The sequence below is a fragment of the Molothrus ater genome, chromosome 13 (genome assembly GCF_012460135.2).
Source record: "Molothrus ater isolate BHLD 08-10-18 breed brown headed cowbird chromosome 13, BPBGC_Mater_1.1, whole genome shotgun sequence".
In the NCBI taxonomy this organism is placed as follows: domain Eukaryota; kingdom Metazoa; phylum Chordata; class Aves; order Passeriformes; family Icteridae; genus Molothrus; species Molothrus ater.
In genome coordinates, this window is record NC_050490.2 from 9,981,958 (window position 1) to 9,988,345 (window position 6,388).

The 6,388-nt window shown below is 41.0% G+C and overlaps 1 long non-coding RNA gene across 1 annotated transcript; it reads right to left on the minus strand.

Moving 5' to 3' along the window:
- Positions 1-4,055: 4,055 nt before the first annotated feature.
- On the minus strand, positions 4,056-5,597 carry LOC118690540 (uncharacterized). The gene is made up of 2 exons (XR_004980867.1): positions 5,537-5,597; positions 4,056-4,441 (listed from the first exon to the last, which is right to left on the minus strand). It is a non-coding gene; the product is annotated as an uncharacterized LOC118690540 (long non-coding RNA).
- Positions 5,598-6,388: the final 791 nt, after the last annotated feature.

Here is a 6,388-nt window from a genome sequence, read left to right on the forward strand (position 1 = left end):
CTGGAAACAATTCCTTCCATACAGTTGGCTACAAAGTCTTTCCTCCTGTTCAAAGTTTGCAATCCTCTGCCTTCATTGGCCTGTACCTACTTGGGGTTTTGTCACAAACAGTGACCTAACAGCAAAAAGCCTGTGCAGTCTTGCTGACTAAATATTCAGAGTCCTGCAGAGTAAAAATACAAAGCAAAATTCCAAAAGTGTTCTCTAAACCAAGAAATAACTGTTTTTTGAGTTTACTCAAACTTGTAAAAAATAAGTCTTCAGAATTCACATATGTATCATGCTCTAATACACATGTTCAAGAGTGTCAAATTCAGAGCTAGATGTCTTATAAAAACAACTGTACCATTGTATCAGTTCTGCAGATCACTGATATGCATGTGCCAACAACAGTCAATCCCCACAGAATCCTGAAGAAATTGTGTCTTCTTGGGCAGCTCAGCATTTGAAATCTGACTATTATTTTTTGTGTTATTTCTTTTTGTTTGGTTTCCACCTTTCCCCCTATCACAAACTCCATTTTAAGGACTGTTGACTTATGCAACCCTGGTAGCTACTTACCCTGTTTCACAAGCTGTCCTTCCTCTTCCTGCAGTCAAAAACTATATAATACCATTTGCAAGCAAAAAATAAAGTTCGAACATTTTAAATTGAGTATTACCAATTATGCAATTGGCTGAATCCATAATATGGGAAATGTTAGTCCTGTGCTTATCCAAACCCCGTGCTGGATAAGACAGCTCTTCTAAAACATTTGGAACTGAATTCTGTTTACTGTGATTGAAGGACCAGAGCAGAAAGAAAACGTTCAGGAATTTCTTCCATTCATGAAGAATGCAGGTGGGATGTAGCCCAGGAAGATGCTGCAGAGTACAACAGTGTTAATCTGCAAATCCCAGCTATAAACCCATTGGAATCTGCACTGTTCAGCCCTGCTCCTGAGCTACCAGCATCCAGCTGTGTGTCAAGAACATCTGGCAGCTGCCAGGTGTAGAAGCTGCTGTTCTTCAGATGAACAGCATAATATGTTCCACAGTTTCCAGCACTTCTGCAAGAAAGCATTCAGCAGACAGTGTGGTGATTTCATTTATAAGGCTGTTCATACTCCAGGAGCTCTCAGAAAGCCCAAGACTTGGCCTATTACAGAGTATGAACAGGACAGAAAGCAAGCTCCAGACAACTGGCCACTGCCTTTGACACCAGGTCTAGGCAAGGTGCAGCAGCATTGGAAAGACATTTGGACAGCAAGGCAGAAACACATGCAGCAAGTAGCCCATCTCTTGGGCTATTTGCCATAACAGGACCTTACAGCTTTTGCATAGGGCCTCTTACACTGTCATTTTAAGACCTGTTTTCCTCGTCAACAGCCTCATTCTTCTCAAACTACAAAAAAGGGAAGAGAATAATTATAAGAGTGGCAGAATGTGTCTCATTATTAGGGATTTTAGCAAGTTTTCATCAGTTATACTCAGAGATTTGTGGAGGTGACGAACACTGGAACAGGCTGTGCCATAGGGGTTGTGGAGTCTCCATCACTGGAGATATTCCAAATCCTGGGCACTTGGCTCTAGGTGATTCAAAGGAATCTATTCAGTCACTCCTCTCTGATACTCTACAGGGCATGGTGTTCCAACAGATTTTCTGTTTCAGAAACCCACAATCACTGAGTTTGAATCCATACTGGCCAATTTCCCTGTTCTCCTAAGCACAAGAACCCTGCAGTCCTACTTTGACTCACATGTAAAGCTGTGTCAAGCTCTTAAATAACTACATCTTCTCCTTGGACAAAGGTGCTGGAGCATATGCCTGGAATTGCAAGGTTATGGGACTACTACACAGACTGGATGCAGAGAGCTAACAAATGGAACCCACAAAGAATAACAGCAATACCACAAAGGAGACAGGGAAGTGTGTGTCAGCTCAGCCCCAGTGCCTGCACGTGGAGCAGCAGTGCTGGGTTGGGCCCAGCTGCACAACTGCCAGGGGTCACACAGGGTGTCACACAGCAGCAGACCCTGCCCTGCTCAGGCCCACACACCCCCAAGGCAGGGCCTGCCAGATCATTGAGTAAAGCAACTCCTGCACCAGCTGCCTGCCTGTGTGCTTTTTACTGCTCTACATATGATTTTGTTTCAACATTGCATGTTGAACACACTGCTTCCTACATGTGTAAATGGGGATGATTTTGATTTAGTGTGACTGTTGACACTGCTGTTCATGAGAAGAGTTAAGAACAAGTTAAACTCCCTGGCTGATGAATTGGTCACAGCTTCCCACAGGGACTGCCCAGACATCCGCAGTGATAAATAGAGTCAAAGCCTCTGCTGGCTCCGCTCATGTTTATTAGAACTATCTGCTAATGACCTAAAGGGAACAATCTTGAGAAGTGTAGGAAATGGTTTCCCCAGCTATTGGTTATTGTAGCATGCATGGCTGACACAGGCAAATAATCTCTAGCAAGAGCACTGCAGGAAGACAGGAGTTACGTTTTATGAAGGATTTTACTTTTCACATTTGGTTTCCTTCCAGTTTGGAAGGAAACTGAGATACTTAAGTTTTCCACAAAAGAAAAATCACGTGGGGAAAAAAGGCCGGATTTGGATCTCCTAAACTGTTTCGTTTCAATTTTGACTTTTTAGAGCTGCAAAAGTTTACAAACCAAGACTCATTTTAAAACAAAAGGTTCCAGTCAAAGAGTGTTAAAATGTTTTCATTCTTGGAATGTTTCCATTTTTCTCCCATAGCTAAATATGAAGACAAACAATTCTGTGAAGGATTTTAGAAGAACTGTATTTTTTCATATGGAAAATTGTCAACATTTTCTTTATTGACCCTATATTCTTTTTATTCCCCTTTATTTTCTTCAAAATATTAGTCCAAAGCATTCTACAAGAAAATGGAAATGTTTCTAGTGGGAAGTTTGAAAAGAGCAACTAACCTCTGAAAAGTGAATCCTCTATCTACATTTTTTTTTATACCCTTTGCCTAAGCAGAAACAGATGATAAGTCTCTTACTAGTTACCCTATCTTCTCCAAGGACATTAGCAAGTCATTTATGTTTAAAATACAGATTCCCAGAACCAAAGAAAAAGACAAGAACTTACCCATTAACTATTGCTAAATGTAGCTTGAGCTGCATACCTGGATTACAACATCAGTAACTTGAGCAACAAACCAGGGAAATATAGGAAAAGAAAAAGTTTCCATTCTGATCCTGTAGGTTCTTGCCTGCTTTCCACCTCATGAAAGCTGCAGAGTACACAAATTGGCCAACTGGCAAGTTTAAAGGAGGAACCCAGTCATCTGACAGGCTCCTTATGTCCCACGGCTCCCACAGGCCCCAACAGTGTTAGACACGCACCAAAGCCTGGCACGTGCCACAGAACACACACAGAGCAGCACTGCAGTCAGGACTGGGTTCTGCTGGTGTTTCTACAGCCCTGGCTGAAGTTTTAGTCACAATGGCATTGACACCAACACCCCCTGTGAGGACCTTTGAGGGCACAGAAAATAAATGTTTACTACGTAGCTTTGAGCTTTTTCTGCACGTACGGATTTTAAAGCTGGGGGGCACAGTTTGGCCTTCAATTAAAGTCAACATATAAAGAAAATTTCACTTAGAGACCTTCATTGGCAAGAACCCAAATCCATGAAGAGGTTTTTCTATGGAAGAGAAGAGAAGCAGAAGGAAGGAGAAGTTACCAGAAGACTTTTGGTTTTTACAGAATACTAACACTGTCCTTAAATGTATGGTGATGAAGTGTTACATAAACGTACGTGTGGTGTGAGACCACTAGAGGGGAGTAAAGTAACTTACAAGAGAATGTTTCCTCTACTCGGTTTTGCTGTACAAATTGCATTTGCACATGGTAATTAACAGCTATAGTAAAGCCAGAGTATTAAAGAATTGCATTTGCTTAACATTCTAAGCAAAGTTGATTAGATAATTACAGTATTTCTGTACCATTGTCCCCTCTCACTAGGCTGCAGGCTGACAGGGAACATTCGTCATCTGGATGAAGCCAGAACACCAGGGATGGCATTCAGCCAGAACATTTGGCAATAGACATGTATTTCTTTACTTGTATTCACATTTACAAAGAAGCAATGCTGCATGATGGAAACAGACTCATTTTACCAAGTGTGAAAAAGGCACTGGGCTCAAAAGCTCGCTTGGTAGGTAAGCATGTACAGGAGGGAAATGAAGAACCTTGGTTCTCACAGAGATCACCATCAAAGTCTACACAAGAGTGAAATATTTACCCAAGCAACAAGAACAGAGAGGAGCATGATTAATTTGGAAGTGCAAAGTACTCTGCATCAGAATGCTGGGTGAAATCTCACTACAGCTGCAAGTAATGTGCTCCTGTATCACTGCCAGGTTGCCATCGTCTCCATTGTGAGCCATCCACACTGTGGGAGACAGGACTGCACAGTGAATCTGCACAAAAGAGAAAAATAAATTTCAATGGGAAATCTTAGCAACTCCCACAGAACAAAGGGAAACATGAGAACAGAGTTCCAACAGCAGAAGAATAGCTTTGACAGCAATTTTTAAGGATGAATGACTGAAATATATATATATGTGACTGTGTATCTCAATACTTCTGAGAAGTGTACCCAGCTTGAGATTTTATGGGAAAGGGGACATGATACAGCAGTAAATAGATCTTCAAACCTCAGAGGATAGTTCCACCTATAAAGTAATGTAAGAGGTAATGGGCAAACAAGATATGAAATTGCAAAGGTGGTAAGTAAAGCCTGGGAATGCAAGCAAGCCAGAGATCTCCTTAGTTGCATATCCACAGGTGATACTTAGGGAACTTGAATTTAATCACAGCAGTCTTGAAAGGCTTTCACAATCTGATAGAGTATTTTGCAAAGATTACAGTAATTCTGCAGAATGGACAACTGGCTGAACCAGACTAAAAACTATCAAGAATGGTAGGACCAAGACTGTTGCCTTTAATTTTTTTCAATTTATCATTTGCAAGATAAATCAGCCAAAGAAAATACAGGGAACAAAAATACAGCAAACAGAAGAATACCACTGCATTCTGCTACTTTGGAGATGTTGTTAAAGAAAGTTTAAGTTATATAGTGCCAAACTGCAACATTACTGGAATAAAACTTGATCTGGCTCCTACAGCATAAACACAGTGCTGAAATTGGAATCATCTGAATCAAAAACATCTAACAGCAGGTAACCAGTTCTTGAATAAAGCAGGTAAGTTCTTCAGCCATATAACCTAGTGGGTAGGAATATGTGACAGGCTTATTTTAAGAGACTCATTTAGTGACTCTACTACAATCTTGGCTCAACTATCCAAGTCCAAGCAGACATATTGCAACATGACATCCCCCTTGCTGACTGGTGTCAGCTGTCCAATTTCAGGAGTTGCCACCCCCTATGCTTCTCTGTTAATTGCTTCATTCTTTCTACTGACATTGGAAGGAGGAGTGCTGAGGAACACTTTTGACTAGGAGCTGTTGATTCTTGGGCTAAGGATCATCTTGCACCTTAAACTTTACTCACCAGGGAATGATTGCTGCTATTTCAAGGTAGATCTCTTGGCCTCTACTGCTGATTTTCATTAAGCAAAACTTCAAATCTCCTTGGTAGCTCTGGAGCTCCTTGGAGTTGTCACTGCAACAAGAAACAGAGTAAACATTAGGTGAGTAAGGATTTAACTGAATCTTTACTTACCTTCACATTCCTATACACATTTCAGTTTTGGTCCCTGAAGTTGTCCAGTACAACACAACTGAAACAGCAATACAAGAGCAGTCAGTCAGTCAAACTTTCTTTAACATCCCCAAAGTAGCAGAATGCAGTGGTATTCTTCTGTTTGCTGTATTTTGGAAGGTCCCTCCTCATCAGCCCCAGCTTCTAAATTTAATATGTAGGATCAGTAATTACTTCACTCTATACTGAAAGCTCACCACTGAGCTTTTAAACACAGGGAATTTCTTAAAAGCTGTGGAAATTCACAGTAAGAGTTACATATACAACACCGAACAAAGCAACAGAAATGTGTTACAAAAAGTTACATTTTAGAATTTTAAAACCAGTTTGCACATTGTCACCAACTGTGGCATTTGGGGGAGTTAACTACAGAGCTTTTGCACCCACCTCAGCTGGAATATTTGGAAAAGTTCCATTTGGTCCACAGCAATGAGATGATGGGCCCTCAGCTGCTGTCTGAACGGCCAGGGATGTCCTGGATAGCTGGATGCTTACTTCTACAGATCAAATCTGTAAGCTGGGTTGGATTCTAAACTTGGCCAATGATTGAATCAGTCTGATGTGTTGGCTTAAACACTCAAACATCTTACACAGGACTAAATATGCTTCTTCTTTACCTTGTGGAATTTGGGAAAATGTTTA